The sequence below is a fragment of the Chiloscyllium plagiosum genome, chromosome 9 (assembly GCF_004010195.1).
Source record: "Chiloscyllium plagiosum isolate BGI_BamShark_2017 chromosome 9, ASM401019v2, whole genome shotgun sequence".
NCBI classification, from domain to species: Eukaryota; Metazoa; Chordata; class Chondrichthyes; order Orectolobiformes; family Hemiscylliidae; genus Chiloscyllium; species Chiloscyllium plagiosum.
In genome coordinates, this window is record NC_057718.1 from 2,212,361 (window position 1) to 2,229,542 (window position 17,182).

Below are 17,182 nucleotides of genomic sequence, written 5' to 3' on the forward strand. Positions count from 1 at the left end.
GGGGGTGGGGTGCAGACAGGGTTGGGGGTGGACGGGTTCTGGGCGGAGTGGGGTGCAGACAGGGTTGGGGGTGGGGGTGGACAGGGTTGTGGAATGATGGACAGGGGTGGGTGGGGGTTCGCACACAGTGCGCTTCTGTCTTGTCTCCTGAACAGGGAGCGGACCTGTACGAAAACTCTGAGCCCCAGAGGAGAGGCATTGAATCAATTAACCGAATAATAAATTATCTGAACGGAATTGTGCCCGCCCCTCTCGTTCAGATAATCGAGTTCCCCTGTAACCATGTTCACTCATAACCATCTTCTTCGTCAGTGTGGACTCGACTAGTCCAATGGCCTGCTTCCACATTGTCGGAAGTCTGCTCTAAAAACACTATCAATCTCACTCACTAATACCCTTCAGTGAAGAAAAACTGCCATCCTTACTTGGCATGAGCTACGTGTAACTCCAAACCTACAGCAACATGGCTCAGTCTTAACTGCCCTCTGGGCGATTAGGGATGGGCAATAAATGGTGGTCTAGTCAGGGATCACAGCCCGTAAATGAATTTTTAAAAATAGCAAGGTGTCGCCAAAATATATAATCTTCTGATTAAGCGTATAAGCTTGGATTTAAAACTACAAAGAAGTAAAGTGAATATTTATAGTAAGCAAAGAAATTAAATGACAAGCAGGAACCTCAGTACTATGCAAAAGGTGATCAAATAAAAAGGAACAAAAATCAGCCTAGACAAGCTGTAAATAAGAATGACAGAACAAACATCGACAGAACTGACAGACACAAGGAGACGGAATAATTTCTAATCATTGGCAGAAAGCCAAGTTGTAGGTCCACGGATAGCTGTGGAACCACAGTCACAGAAACCGAGAAATCAGTCAACGTCTCTCACATCTCATTCCAAGACCACTCTCTCTGGTAATACACACAATGACAGGATTGCAGAATAAAGGACAGTTTTACAGGAAATACCAATGTGAATTGATGTGTGTTCGGAATGTCCCAGTCAATGCAAGTCGAAAAGCTCTCATGTTTTTCAGCAATACAAGCTCTGAGCGACCAAACGATGATGCTTTGATACTGTCAGCTCTGAGCCGGGACTGACTGAGTCACTTTTCATGATGCAATCCTGACTGTAATTTTAATGATTGCTCTTTGTGGCTATTTCCATTACAGGTCTGTCAGATTATGTAATTCAGAAGAGGGCTGTATCTGCTTTAAGTGCTTCAATACTTTCAACACACCTGTGGCATGAATGTGGAAATCTTCCAATGATAAATCCCACAAGTGACTGAATCAAGTGCTCTAACTGCTTGTAGCTTTTCCCTGACACCAGCCTTGACCCTGGCCATTGAGAAGGGCTGCTCCTGGTTCAATACCTCCATTGTACATGGGCAGGATCAGGAGCTGGACGAAACACAGCAAGGAGAGGCCAAGGGCATGTCAGAGATTGGATCCATATCTCACTTTACATAAAATCAAGAGGCTCCCACTCCAAGTGAGGACTCTGTTCACCAGAATCACACTTCATCCATGAACACACTACTGTGTTCACAATGACATCCCATTTTTAAATACACAGAAATAGAGAAACTAGAGTTTTAGTTTGTGATAGTTTGCCAATCGTCTCTGTTCTAGATGATGTCTTCATGGCAGCTCAAATCATACAGCCAGGCAGGAAGGTATTCATCCCATCAGATGTGTACTGGGTGCTTGAAAAACAGCTCTGCATTGGAGGAATCACTCACTGTGGGACAAAATTCATTTCCCACCTTACCAACATGGTCACAGCTCATCACTGCCTGCTCCCTGTGCTATCCCTTCCTGTTTTCCTGCTTCACACACCCCCATAACTCCCCCTCACTGCTCTCTCCTCCCAGTCCCCTCCCTTCTCTTCCGATCTGTCTATGTTGTAAATATACTCAATGGCTTGGCCTCCACAGCCCACTGCAGCAATGGGTTCCACAGATACACCACCCTCTTTCCCCTCTCTGTTCTAAAGGATCATCCCTTCACTCTGAGACTGTGCCCTTCGGTCCTAGTCTCTCCCACTGAGTGGAAACATCTTCTCCATGTCCCTTCTCTCCAGATCTCTCAGTATTCTCTAAGGTTCAATCAGATCCCCCTCATCCTTCTAAACTCCATCACATACAGACCCAGAGTCCACAACCATTCCTCATATGACAAGCCTTTCATCCCCAGGATCATTCCTGTAAACCCCACTCTGGACCCGCTCCAAGGTCAGCACATCCTTCCTTAGATAGGGAGCTCAAAACTGCTCCCAATATCCCAAATGTGATCTGACCAGAGCCTTATACAGCCTCAGCAGTACATCTCTGCTCCTGTATTCTAGCCCTCTTCAAATGAATGCTAACATTGCATTTGCCTTCCTAACTGCCACCTGAACCTGCATGTTAATGTGAAGAGAATCCTAAACAAGGACACCCAAGTCTCTTTGTGTTTTCAGATTTGAAAAACAGTCTATGCCTCTATTCCCTAGAGTATGGAAACAGGCCCTTCAGCCCAACAAGTCCACACCAACTCCGAAGGATAACCCACCCAGACCCATTCTCCCTACCCTATATTTGCCCCTGACTAATGCACCTAACCTACACATCTCTGAACACTATGACAATTTAGCATGGCCAATTCACCTGACCTGCACATCTTCAGACTGTGGGAGGTAACCGGAGCACCCGGAGGAAACCCACGCAGACACGGGGAGAATGTGCAAACTCCATACAGACAGACAGTCACCTGAGGGTGGAATCGAACCCGGGTCCCTGGAGCTGTGAGGCAGCAGTGTTAACCACTGCTTACTCTTCCAAACAAAGTATATAACCTCACACTTTCCCACACTGTACTGGATCTGCCACTTCTTTGCCCACTCTCCTAGCCTGTCCATGTCTTTCTGCAGCCTCCTAGCTTCCTCAACATGATCTGTCCCTTCACCTAGCTTTGTGTTATCTACAAACTTAGCAATAATGTCCTCGGTTCTTCATCCACGCTATGAATGTATAATGTGAATAGATGTGGTCCCAACAGTGGAGGTCTGCTAGTCGCTAGTTGTCATCCTGAAAAAGATCTCTTTATCCCCACTCTCTGCCTTCTGCCAGTCAACCAATCCTCTATCCATGCCAGTACCTTGTCCCTAACACCATGGGCTCCTATATTATTTAGCAGCCTCCTGTGCAGCAGGTCTGGAAATCCAAATAAGGTCACGTCCACTGGTTTTCCTTTGACTAGCTTGTTTGTTACCGCATCAAAGAACTCAAACAGATTTGTCAGGATGACCTCCCCTTGACAAATCTATGCTCAGTCTTATTTTACCATGCACTTCCAAATCGTTCCAACACAAACCTCTTTTTGTCACGTGATTTTATGCCCACATCCATGAGTTTGTGTTCCAGACAGACCGGTCAAGGAGAAAGCAAGATGGAGAACTGTCTTCAGGCTTGTGTTTCTGTTCTAACTCTTTGTTACATAATGGAAAAGAAAGGCTGTAACAAGTGAGATTTTGAGACACACCATTCTTACTGTTACATTATTGAAAGAGTACTCCATAAACTCTATTCTCTAATACGAGTTTATCTTCTTCATTTGCTTCTCTCTATGTATTTCTAACATTCACACAGTTAGATTGCAGGCTCCTGCCTACTTCTCCATGTGTTTTTCTCTGCTGCCCTTACTCCACCCACTCTGTAATATTTGTACCCAATGGGGAACAGCTTTGTGACATCATGAGGTTACTCCAGGGTCCTAAAGCCTTTACACACAAAAAACCAAGTGAACATCTGATTTCTCTCAGAGGAAGACTAGGAAAGGACTCAGGGTTATAATGATATGGAGTGTTTATAGAAATTGAAGTAACAATTGAAATTGATAGAGAATGGCCTGGACGTTATAGTAAGCGTGAATTTGCTGACAGCACTGTATGGCCAAATATACTCTTGTGAGGACTAAATGCTTGTTTAAATCGGGTGTTCTCGAAGTAAAGTCCTTCCAGCATTAACTTTGTATAGACAGTACCTCACTCTGCAAATCTTGCTGCAGCTGCATTTTAATTAGCCATTAAACTTGCCACAGGAACTTAAATATTGTATTTACCAGAGTAACCTTTTAATGATCCAATAATTGTTCGTAACTATCAAGTCAATTTCTTACCCGAAGATGAATCACTTGGTTTGAAACTTCTTTTACTGCCATTGTAGATTTTAAAATGTCAGCTTTGTTTTTAAATTGTGCTGTTCCTTTCTGAGCTCTGCAGTTCTCTCTTCTACCCACTATTTGTTCCTCTCACTTTATTTCTCTTCCTGCATCTCACTTGACACTGAATTCCCTCAAATCAAACTCCCCTGCCTTCTCAAATCTTTCATCTCACTGGTTCAGGATGTGCTGCAGTTCACAACGATTCTCAATATCCCATTGGACTCAGTGAGTGAGTGTGAGCTGAGGTGCACAAGGGAAAGTCTAACTAATGCTAGCTTTCTACACCCAGTTTTTAAAAAATCTAAAACAGGTGTATTGACATCTAGACTCAAGACATTAGCTAACTCTCAATGGATGCTAGGAGAAAGGGAGGACTGCAGATGCTGGAGATCAGAGTTGAGAGTGTAGTGCTGGAAAAGCGCAGCAGGTCAGGCAGCATCTGAGCAGCAGGAGTATCGACATTTCAAGCATAAACTCTGATTCCTAATGAAGAGCTTATGCTCAAAACGTCGACTCTCCTGCTCCTCAGATGCTGCCTGACTGGCTGTGCTTTTCCAGCAACACACACTTTGACTCCATGGATGCTCCCTGACCTGCTGCGATTTCCAGCGTTTGTTGTTTTCAGTACAGATTACAGCTTCTGCAGTAATGTGGTACACATTGACAATGAATACAGTCTTAGCTCAACCTCCAGTCAATGTATTTGCCCGAAGCTAGCTCCTTCTAGGAACCATTTTGAGTCCTGTTTACAAAGATTGAGGAAGTTTAGATGCATCAAGCTCCTCTTGTAATAAGCAAAGTGTCAGTCTGATTGCAATGCAACAGGACCTCACCTACCTTCACAGGTTCCTGAACTGAACTACCCAGCTCAGTATATTAGCAGGGGCCCACAGAAAATTCCTTATCCTGTTTTCCAACCTGAGGGACTTTGTGTTTGAGTTGGATTGGAGGGGGAAGAGACAGTCAAATGGACACAGGAGGAACTGGGAGAGGGTGGCTGGGTGGAATGTATCCCATGTGAGGGAAAAACATTATTTGAGAATGATGAGTCATCCGTGGCTAAGAAAGAAATTTAAAGATTGCATGATTGTATTTAATTGAATGAAGGACAAGATATGCATATCTGTAAAGATTAACAGTAGGTCAGATGATTTGACAGACTTTAAGAACCAATGAAACATGACAAACAAAGTATTAGAAATAATACTTTGGTAATTTTTAAATATGAGTTTGTATTGTAATACAAAAACAGCAAGAGATTGGACAAATATTAAAATAAGAAAGGAGGAACTGAAATTGGTGTTGGTTCAGAGTGATAGAGAAAGAGAGAGAGAGACAGAAAGATAGAGAGAGCAAGGGATTGATATCAGAAAACAGGTAATGAAAAGAGGCTTGAAACAGCTGTTTAGCATCTGTCTTCACAGTCAAAAACTTGGAAAATGTCCCAAAATTAAGGGAAAATGAAGAGGTGACAACAAGGGATAAACTTAAAGCAATTGCCATCATTAAAGAGAAGAGCTTAGGAAAATGATTGAACCCAAAGGCTGATCAGTCCCAGGAGCAGATGGTCTGAGGCTTCATGTCTTCACTGTGATATCGGCACTGATAATTCATCCACTGGTTAGAGTAATCCAAAACTCCAGAGCTTTGGGAAGGGTCTCAGTGGGTTGAGAAATAACAAAAGCAACAACTTTAAATCAACAAAGCAGGGACAAACAGACCAGTAACACGTCTATCAGAGGAAGAAGAGAAAAGACTATTCTGAAGGAAATTATAGAAGAATAATTAGCAAAGCACAATGTGAACAGACAAAACCACCATGTTTTTATGAAAGAGAAACTGTGCTTAGCTATTGGGTTAAACTCTTTTGACAATATAGTGTGAATGGAGGATAGAGAGGGAACTGATAGATGTGCTAAACTTAGATTTCCAAAAGGCATTCAGTAAGCTGCTACATTACAATTTGCTAACAGCACATGTCGTAGGGGGCAACATGTTAACATGGGTAAAGGGACTGCTTCACCTGTAGGAAGAGAACGTAGGGATAATTGGGTCATTTCCAGATTAGTGGACTCGACCAAGTGCAGTGCCACAGGGATCATGTTGTGGTTTAACTATTTACAACCATCAGAGCTACATTTGCTGATGCCTCCAAACCAGTTAGGAAAGTAAGTCGTCAAGAGATGGTAAGGAGTCCGCAACTAGATGTTGACAGGTTAAACAAGAGGGTATATACCACGGGTAAATATTCACCTGTTCTCTTTGGCATAAACAAAAAAAAGTAAAAAACAATTCTGAAGGAGACACTCATATTGGACCTGAAACGTTAACTCTGTTTCCCTCTCTCCACCAATGCTGTCAGACCTGATGAGTAATTTCTACCATTATTACAAATTTCCAGCATCTCAGTATTCTGATTTTATCTGAAAAGCTAACAATCATGTAAATGGAGAGAGAACGTAGGACTCAGTGACACAGAGACAATAGACAATAGACAATCGGTGCAGGAGTAGGCCATTCTGCCCTTCGAGCCTGCACCACCATTCAATATGATCATGGCTGATCATCCTTAATCAGTATCCTGTTCCTGCCTTATCTCCATAACCCTTGATTCCACTATCCTTGACAGCTCTATCCAACTCTTTCTTAAATGAATCCAGAGACTGGGCCTTCACTGCCCTCTGGAGTAGAGCATTCCACACAGCCACCACTCTCTGGGTGAAGAAGTTTTTCCTCATCTCTGTCCTAAATGGTCTACCCCGTATTTTTAAGCTGTCCCCTCTGGTTCGGGACTCACCCATCAGTGGAAACATGTTTCCTGCCTCCAGAGTGTCCAATCCTTTAATAATCTTATATGTCTCAATCAGATACCCTCTCACTCTTCTAAACACAAGGGCATACAAGCCCAGCCACTCCAGTTTTTCAGCGTAAGATAGTCCCGCCATTCCAGGAATTGACCTCGTGAACCTACGCTGCACTCCCTCAATAGCCAGAATGTCTTTCCTCAAATTTGGAGACCAGAACTGCACACAAATTTGGAGACCAGGTGCAGTCTCACCAGGGCCCTGTACAGCTGCAGAAGAACCTCTTTGCTTCTATACTCAATCCCTCTTGTTATGAAGGCCAGCATTCTATTAGCCTTCTTCACTACCTGCTGTACCTGCATGCTTACCTTCATTAACAGGGGTCACTCCACCCTGGGGTGTGAATGACAAAATGTTAGCATGCAACAAGTCAGAAGAGAGAGGAGTGAAATGCATTGTAACATAAAAGTCAGGAAGATTCATTTCACCACAGCATTGGCGAGACCACATCCAGAGTATAGTGTACACTATGTCCACTTCTAGTCTCCTTATTTGAAAAATAATAAAATTACTTTAGAAACAGTTCAGAGCAGGTTCATTCAATACATTTATGGGACAAAGGGCTTATTTAATGGGGAAAAGGTTGAACATTTCATTATCCACTGGAGTACAGAATAATGAGAAGTGATCTTATTACAACAAGAAAGATCTTGAAGGGGCTGGATTGGTTGGATCCCAGGAGGATATATCATCTCGTGTAGGAAATAACATAAAAATAAACCTGAAATAGAAACTCACATATACACAGTAACTGTAATGTATGAGTAATCTCAAAACATTCCTTTATAAAAATGCAAAAGAAACAAAACATTTGTAAAATACCTAGGAGAAAGTGAGGACTGCAGATGCTGGAGATCAGAGCTGGAAAATGTGTTGCTGGAAAAGCGTAGATCAGGCAGCATCCAAGGAGCAGGAAAATCGAAGTTTTGGGCATAAGCCCTTCTTCAGAAAAGGCTCTTTGGATGCTGCCTGACCTGCTGCGCTTTTCCAGCAACACATTTGTAAAATACCGTTACATCGGCATGTTTTGAGTATTTAAAACACCATTGGTACAATACTGATACTCAAGTTGTTATATCTAACACCTGGACAGGTTTAATGTGGATTAAAGATTTAGACTGAAACTGAAAATAACTTCTTCCTGGGGCTATCACACACCTGCTTGAATATGCTCAGCTGTGTGCTGAACTGCGGTGTTGAATTAATCTGAGGAAGGGTCACTGGACCTGAAACATTAACTTGCTCTCTCCAAAGATGCTGCCAGACCCGAAGTTCTCCAGCAATTTTGCATTTTGTTACTAACTATGGGAACCCAGTTCAGGAGAACTGCTGTTATACAGCCAACCTATTCCAAGTGGGATTACCCCACTCAAAGTCAAACCTAAGAGTAAAAGACTCTCTCTCGAAACCATGAGCACTTCCATAAATCAAACCACCTTTCAGAACTCAGTAACAAACGTGAAGCCCCATTATTTCTTGTGATGGGTTAAAAACAAGCTATTTAAAGAATCAAAAACTGGCTCCAAAGCCAGACTTCAAAACCATGTTTAAAATAAAATCAACATGACGACAGGAAGGTGTACTGGACATGTTAATTATTAACTTCTGTCACACAGAAAAACCAGATACCCAAACTCACAACAATAAATTATATGTCAGTCATTCAGTTGACATCCCAGGAGCTGGGACCACAACCAGATGAGCCATGAGTTGACTGAATGTACAGCAGCTCAAAGGGCCAAATGGCCTATTCCTGCTCCTTTTTCAACGTTTCTCCAAGTCCCTTCAACTCTCTCAGCCAAGGGAGTTTTCAGAAAATGGACAGTGTGGGTACAAATGCTAATTCTAGGAAGGATGTGGAAGCATTGGAAAGGGTGCAGAGGAGATTTACCAGGATGTTGCCTGGTATGGAGGGAAGGTCTAATGAAGAAATGCTGAGTGACTTGAGGCTGTTTTAGATAGAGAAAAGAATATTGAGAGGTGGTTTAATTGACAGAGGGTTAGATAGGATGGACTGTGAGTCTTTTTCCTCAGATGGGGATGGCTAGCATGAGGGGACATAGCTTTGAACTGAGGGATGATAGATATAGGACAGATGTCAGAAGTAGGTCGTTTAGTCAGAGAGTAGCAGGGGGGTGTGGAATTCTCTACTTGCAATAGTAGTAGACTCACTAACTTTAAGGGTATTTAAATGGTCATTGGATAGGTATATGGATGAAAATGGAATAGTGTAGGTTAGATTGGCTTAAGATTGGATTCACAGTTTGGCACAACATCGAGGGCTGAAGGGCCTATACTGCTGTAATGTTCTAACTGGTCAGACAGCATAGAAGCAGAATCCTTGCAAGCAACTCATTTAGATGTAAACTCCGAGACACCATCGTTCTCCATGGAGAATAGTGAACCGATTCAGCTGGGTGCTCACTCCATCGACTCAGGAGCTTCAGATTGCTCGGTGCTCTCTCCCTGTCACCCAATCACACGCGGCACTCAATCCTCAGCTAAATGAATGGCCAATCATGGACCGGGTCTAATGCTTCTGAATCAGATAGAGCACAGCTCTTGTGTTACCAGTTTATGAAAGGATACATCACAGTATCTTGCACCATCAACAGGCCATTCGCTCAGAAAACCACCTCTTCACTTCAACTTGAAAACCCTCACTGTACAGTCTATCTATTCGCAGCCATCGGTTAGATCCTGGCTTGATAACTGGTTTTCCAGAATAGCGTAATGGAGGCTTAGCCCGGCCATGAACATAGAGCAGCTTAGTCAACCTCAGGATGTTGTGGCGGACCCATTTACAGAAATATAATGACAAAGGCCAAGGAGGTGACGTTCTATTCAAACTAAGAATGAGCTGTGTGTTTCACGCAATTCTCAGAAGATTCTTTATTTTGAACAGTACACCTAATTGCACTCTGCTTACTGCTGATGACACACTACTCCAGTACAGATGTGATGAGCAGAGTGTTGTTTTTCTGAGCTATAATAATTCTATTGCTCTTTCTTACAAAAGAGTGACAATACAGAGTTTCTGGAGAGTTGTCACTGGATTGGAGACACAGATGCTGCTGCGTTTCTCCAGCAATTTCTGCTTTTATTTCTGATCTTCAGCAGCTCAGTATTTTGCTTTCATTTTAGTTTGGGGAATAAGTGTTTTATAAAGATCTGACAGCAATTCAAAAACAGATCCGCTCAAACTCACACACCAATTTGACAAACACTAAAGAAACAATTCTATCTCCAGAAATATTGAAGGTTACTTTTAAAGCTTCATAGTTCATGTGTTGGATTGCTCGTCTAGCCATCCCAAGTGACTGAGAAGCATAAATCTCTTTTATTCTAATCTATCGGTCACATTTTGGAGAAAGAAACCAAACTAAAACAAGACCAGTAGATTTACAGTTCGCTTCAAGGAGGGAAACACTTGACACACTGCACCAATGGTCAAGAAACAAATGATATTTGTCTCAACAGTGTGGATTATAAAGCACCTTTCATATAGTCAGTGACAGGGCCATCCAGAGGAATGTCATCAAATAAAACACACAAGGCGACATAAGGTCATATTGGTGTAATGTTTAGCCAAATAGAGTGTTTTTCCACAGTGTCTTAAGGAAAGAGAGAGGTTTAGGGAGGAAATTCCAGAGCTCCAAGCCCAGAGAGGTGAAGGCACAGCTGCCAATGGTGACCTGATGGAAATAGAGGATGCCTCAAGAGGCCAGAGTTAGGGATGCAGAGATTTCAGAGGCTAGAGGAGGTTAGAGACAGGAAGAGGGAGGTGGCTGTGGAGGGGTTTGTAAATAAGGATGAGAGTATTATGAGGAGCCAATGTAGGTCAGCGATCCCAGAGGGTGATGTGTTAACAAGTGTCCACATTCACAATGCAATGTTCAGGGGCCTACTCTCATCCCACACAGTGTTAGGGTTAACTTTACTCAATATTGCACACTTTCCCAGTGTTACAGGGAGTCCAGATGGTTTCTCTGCCAAAGGTGGACGTACTATATTATTACAGACCATGAGGGTATACACGGTTCTGGTAGACTTCCAAATCCAAAATCATACCAAGGCCAACATAATGAAGCTGACCTTCAGGAAGCCGGCCTCCCTTTTGTCAATCACCCCAACGTGAATCACAGTCAAGGTGCCTCATCACAAATGTGACCAACAAGCAAACCCCAGGGACCAGGAAACAGCTGCTGAGACCTGAGTAGAAGACCCTCCCATTCCCGGGAATATCAGCACCCATAATCAGGAATGGGGAAACTGACTGCCAGCTGGTGAATGTTAATGATGAGAGCTCAGGCCCCAGCTCCAGATAAACATAAAGGCACTGCAAAACCTGATCACTAAGGTGGTGAGACAGCTGATCATCGGAATTTTATCTCAAAAGATATAAAGTTCAAAATGTAATGATGAAACAGGTATCCTACAATATTTGGAAATGGACTCTCCTCCTGACCATTGAGGAGAAAGTGAGGACTGCAGATGCTGGAGATCAGAGCTGAAAATGTGTTGCTGGAAAAGCGCAGCAGGTCAGGCAGCATCCAGGGAACAGGAGAATCGACGTTTCGGGCATAAGCCCTTCTTCAGGAAGAAGGGCTTATGCCCGAAACGTCAATTCTCCTGTTCCCTGGATGCTGCCTGACCTGCTGCGCTTTTCCAGCAACACATTTTCAGCTCCTCCTGACCATTCCACTGAACAGTGCAACACCATGAATTGTTGAAGAATTGGATTAACTTCAGAGAACTCCAGGTCATTGTGTTTGATTCCTGTTCTCAGTCACTCAGTGTGGACCCTGGGTTTCTTGGAATGTTGTCATCTTGTCTCATTCATTTCAATGACATGAAGATGTGAAGACCTTGTGTAACTTGTTTCCAAAACCCATAACCTTCGATGATTTTCTTTTTGAAGTCAACGTCAGATAGCAACTACTTAGACTTTGTGTGCAGTTCTGGAATCCACGTTATAGGAGGGACGTAATAGCACTGGAGATGGTGCAGAGGACATTCACCAGGATGTTGCCTGGGCTGGAGAGTTTGCAGTCTGAAGTGAGATTGGATAGACTGGGATTGTTTTCCTTAGAGCAGACATGATTGGGGGGGAACATGAACAAGATGGATATGACAGGGGGCATTGACAGGGTCGATAGGAAGGGCCTGTTCCCCTTGTTGGAAGGATCAATGACCAGGAGCAGAGTTTTAAGGGAAGGGGCAAAAGGTTTGGAGGAGATGTGAGAAAAAACCTTTTTCACCCAGAGATTGGTGAGAATCAGGAACTTACTATCAATTAGGGCTTTTTTCTGTCCTGTAGATCTCTACAATTCTATGATTCAAATCATCCCGAAATTCCTCTGGTTATATTTTTATTCAGTCATGGGATGTGAGTATGACTGGCTGGGCCATGGTTTTATTGTCCCTCTGTGGATGCCCTGGAGGTGGTGGTGATGAGCGGAGATAGAGTCAGAGACAGACAGCACAGAAGCAGACCCTTTGGTTCAACCCGTCCATGCCGACCAGATATCGCAACCCAATCTAGTCTCACCTGCCAGTACCCAGCCCATGTGCCTCTAACCATTCCTATTCATTTACCCATCCAAATGCCTTTTAAATGCTATAATTCTAGCAGCCTCTACCACATCCTCTGGCAGCTCATTCCATACACGTATCACCCTCTGTGTAAAAACATTGCTCCTTAGGTCCCTTTTAAATTTTTCTCTTCTCACCTTAAACCTATGTCCTCTAGTTCTGGACTCCCCTCATGATTTTGTAAACCTCTATAAGGTCACCCCTCAGCCTCCGACGCTCCAGGGAAAACAGCCCCAGCCTATTCAACCTCTCCCTATAGCTCAAATCCTCCAATCCTTGTAACTCTTTTCTGCACCCTTTCAAGTTTCACATCATTCTTCCGGGTGAAGGGGAACCCGAAGCTGGTAGTGCTCCCATGTATCTGCTGCCTTTGTCCTTCTAAATGGAAGTGTTCATGGGTTTGGACAGCGCTAGCTGAAGATTTTTGGTGAATTTCTGCAGTGCATCTTGTAGATAGTACACACTGCTGCTACTGAGTGTCAGTGGTGGAGGGAGTGGATGTTTGTGGATGTGGTGCCAATCATGCGGGCTGCTTTGTCCTGGATGATGTCAAGCTTCTTGAGTGTTGTTGGAGCTGCCCCCATCCAGACAAGTGGGGATTATTCCATCACACCCCTGACTTGTGCCTTATAGATGGTGGGCAGGCTTTGGGGAGTCACAAGGGGAGTTACTGCAGAATTGCTCGTCTCTGATCTGCTCTTGTCGCCAGTGTTTATGTGGGGTGTCCAGTTGAGTTTTGGGTCCATGTTGTTGATAGTGGGGGATTCAGTGATGGTAACATCATTGAACGTCAAGCGGCAGTGCTTAGATTGTCTCTAATTGGAGATGGTCATTGCCTGGCCTTTGTGTGGCATGAATGTTACTTTCCATGTATCAGTTCAAACCTGGATATTGTCCAGATCTTGCAGTTTTTAATACAGATAACATTCCCTAAAATGTAACAAGTGACAATGATGAAAGTTGCTTCTAATGTTTGAGGTGTTTATTTTTCAATTCACTGAGAGAAGGCTGCTGGAGTTACAGTTTGCATCATTCCTCCCCCTGTCCATCGTCCATGTTCGAGAGCAGAGAGCTGTGTGGACCCGAGCTGCTGGGGAAGGATCACTCCCAGAGTGGTTCCCAGGGTTAGGCAATGCAGGCAGGTCCACACTGATGGGAAGGTGTACACCTCATTCCTCTGCAATGTGTGGGAAGATTCATAACTCGTTGAGGCAAGCACACTTCACATTCCTGAGAGTGCGAATGCACACAAACACCTTCGGGAGTCTCAGCTGGAACACACCTCAGAGCCTCACCATTCCACTGAGGCAGCAGCTTGTTGGAAGGGAAGCTGAAATGTTCAGGAGGCTTGTTTTCAGACCAGGTGTGATGATTCACCTGCTTATTCTCAAACACAGAGAACAACCGTCCGCCATGTTCTCACTGAGGAGGAAGCCAGGCTCAGCGCCGAAACACAGGGATCAGTCAGATCTTCCACTCCAGCAGACTTTCCCAAATCACTGCAATTTCAAATCCTGCAATTATCAATCAACTGAAGTTCCTGCACTAGGAAGCTTCTGAACAGTGGCGCCCACGTTATGACCAGCACCAAAACATTCAGGGACTTTGTCTAAAATGTGTTGTAGGCACAAGCTGACAGGAAACAATTCACTATGTTTAGCACAACAGCCACAACTGCGTGTACACACACACACGTAGACACAAACACACACAGACAGATACCTGGAAGGTGGTGGGTGCTGCCTTCTCAACTGATACATTCCCTGGATCATAGGTATGTTCAAGGTGCCAGTCAAGTGAGCCGCTTTCTCCTGGATGGTGTCAAGCTTTTTGTTGGAGTTGCACCCATCCAGGGCAAGTGGGGAGTATTCCATCACACTCCTGACTTGTGCCTTGTAGATGGTGGGCAGGCTTTTGGGAGTCAGGAGGGGAGTTACTCTCTGCAATATTCCCAGCATTTAACTAGCTCTTGTTGCCACCGTGTTCATGTGGTGAGTCCAGTTGAGCTTTTGGTCAATGTAACCCCCCACCCCCCCAGGATGTTGATCATGGAGGATTCAGTGATGGTAACACCGTCGAATGCCAAGGGGTGATGGTTTGATTCTGTCCTGTTGGAGATGGTCATTGCCTGGAGGTCACACGAGGTGAAGGTGCTGCCTACCAGTCAATGCCTGGATATTGTCTAGATCTTGCTGCATTTGGGTATGAACTACTCCAGTTCCAATCCCTTCAGTCTCATTGTTATTCGGCACAGACTGTCCCAGCAAAGTACAGTACTGTTTTGACTGACAGTAAAACTCACTCTGTGATGCAGGTCAGCAACATTTCATCTGAGGTCATTCATTATCCATCCAGACACAGGATACAGCCGGTACTAACCTGCGAGGCCAACTAGGCACGCAAACAGGTTGCACCATTCCTGGGAGGGGCTTCTGTGAATATCAGGAACACATGAAAACTTTCAGAATGTCTTCAAATAGAGAAACACCAGGATTGAGGAGATTACAGACCCCTCTGATCTTTCCCTCATCTGAGGTCCAACTCCTCCAATTTTATCACTGAGGACGGGATTTTCCCTGTCTTGGGAAGTTGGAGACCTGGGATTTGCCAGCCTGCTTTAGTCTAAACAGTGCTGCCAGACTCCATGCCCACTCTGTGCAGCCATGGGAAGGGTTGTCTCCTACTCATTGGTTCCAGAAGCAGCCCCTGGGCAGCCAGGTTAGGGAAGAAAGCCTGGGAGGTCAGCCAGTTGTTGTAGAAGTTCCCTTAGTCCCTCTAGCTTCACCCACTGACCCCACAGCCACTGTCTGTGCTCCCTTCACTGTGACTCACACAGTGTCAGCAATGGGCACGCCTTCAGGAACCAATAGGCTCATACAGCTCTCATTCATGAAAAAAAATCCAGAATGACAGCCCAAGCTTTAAATCTCTGCAAGTGTCCAATCTACTGTAGGAACCAGGAGCAGGGGTAGGCCGTCTGGCCCATCAAACCGCCCCGCCATTTAATAAGATCATGGCTGATCATTTCATGGCCTCAGCTCCACTTACCTGCCCTCTTACCATAACCTTTAATCCCTTTACTGTTCAAAAACATATCTTTGCCTTAAAGACATTTACTGAGGAAGCCTCACCTACTTCACTGGGCAGGGAGATTCCTCTGAGTTCCTTCTCAGCTCAGTCCTAAATCTGTCCCCTCTAATCTTGAGGCTATGCCCTCTCGTTCTAGTTTCACCCGCCAGTGGAAACATCCTCTCGACTTCTATCTTATCTATTTTCTTCAGAATGTTATGTTTCTGTAAGATTCTCCCCTCATTCTTCTGAATTCCAATGAATATAATCCCTGTGTACTCAGTCTCTCCTCATAAGCCAACTCCCTCGACTCTGGAACCAACCGAGTGAACCTCCTCTGCACCCCCTCCAGTGCCAGTACATCCTTTCTCAAGTAAGGAGACCAAAACTGCACACAGTACTCCAGGTGCGGCCTCACCAACACCCTGTACAGCTGCAGCATAACCTCCTGCTTTTAAACTCAATCCCTTTAACAATAAAGGACCAAATTCCATTTGCCTTCCTAATTACCTGCTGCACCTGCAAACCAATATTTTGTGATTCATGCAGAAGGACACCCAGGTCTCTCTGCACAGCAGTGTGTTGCAGTTTATAACCATTTAAATAGTAGTCCATTTTGCTGTTATTCTTACCAAACTGGATGCCCTCACATTTACCAAAATTGTACTCCATCTGGCAGACCCTTGCCCGTTCACTTAACCGATCTATATCCATCTGCATTCGACATTGTAAAAGCAAATGCATTTCTGTTGAGGCTCAACAGCAATCAATTAGGTCATCAGGCCATTGGGTCCAATATGGTCACCAACCTCATTTCATTTGGTGATCTCCCCCCTCCATCCCCACTGCCACCAGGCTGGTAGTCCCCCAGCCCCACACAGCTTACATCTACCTCCTTCCAAAAATCCACAGACCAGACAGCCTGGGAAGACCCGTTGTTTCTACCTGCTCCTGCCCCACAGGACGCAGCTCTTCCTACCTTCATCCTGGAGGCTTCCTGCCTCTATTCTTGAGAAACGTCGATTTTCCTGCTCCGCGGATGCTGCCTGACCTGCTGTGCTTTTCCAGCACCACTCTGATCTAAACTCTTCCTACCTTGACTCAGTCCTTTCACCCCGGTCCAGTCCCTGCCCACATACATCCAGGGTTCCTCTGATGCTTTACTCCAGCATCAGAATGTCCAGTTTGTGGGCTCTTATTCCCTCCTCTTTACAAAGCCTGTGCAATCCCTTTACACATCCATCCCCCAACCCCAGGATGGTCTCAGGACTCTCCACATCTCCCTGGAACAACAGCCGCAACCATCTCCGCCCAGCCAGGCCCATCCTCACCCTTAAACCTCCCCATCCCCATTACCCTCCTCCACCCAGCTGGGCCCATCCTCACCCTGAAACCACCCCATCCCCCCCACCACCCTCCACCTGACCGGGCCCATCCTCACCCTGAAA

The 17,182-nt window shown here is 44.7% G+C and overlaps 1 protein-coding gene across 2 annotated transcripts in view; it reads right to left on the reverse strand.

Moving 5' to 3' along the window:
• Positions 1-17,182, reverse strand: part of LOC122552545 (protein-tyrosine kinase 2-beta-like) — a 104,938-nt gene that overhangs the window by 46,204 nt on the left and 41,552 nt on the right. The window contains exon 1 of one of the 2 annotated variants that reach the window (XM_043695236.1): positions 1,242-1,331. The exons of the other annotated variant lie outside the window; for it this stretch is intronic. The gene's annotated coding sequence lies outside the window, so the exon portion shown is untranslated. Of the gene's footprint in view, positions 1-1,241; positions 1,332-17,182 lie in introns of those variants that run through there. 2 annotated transcript variants of the gene reach the window in all.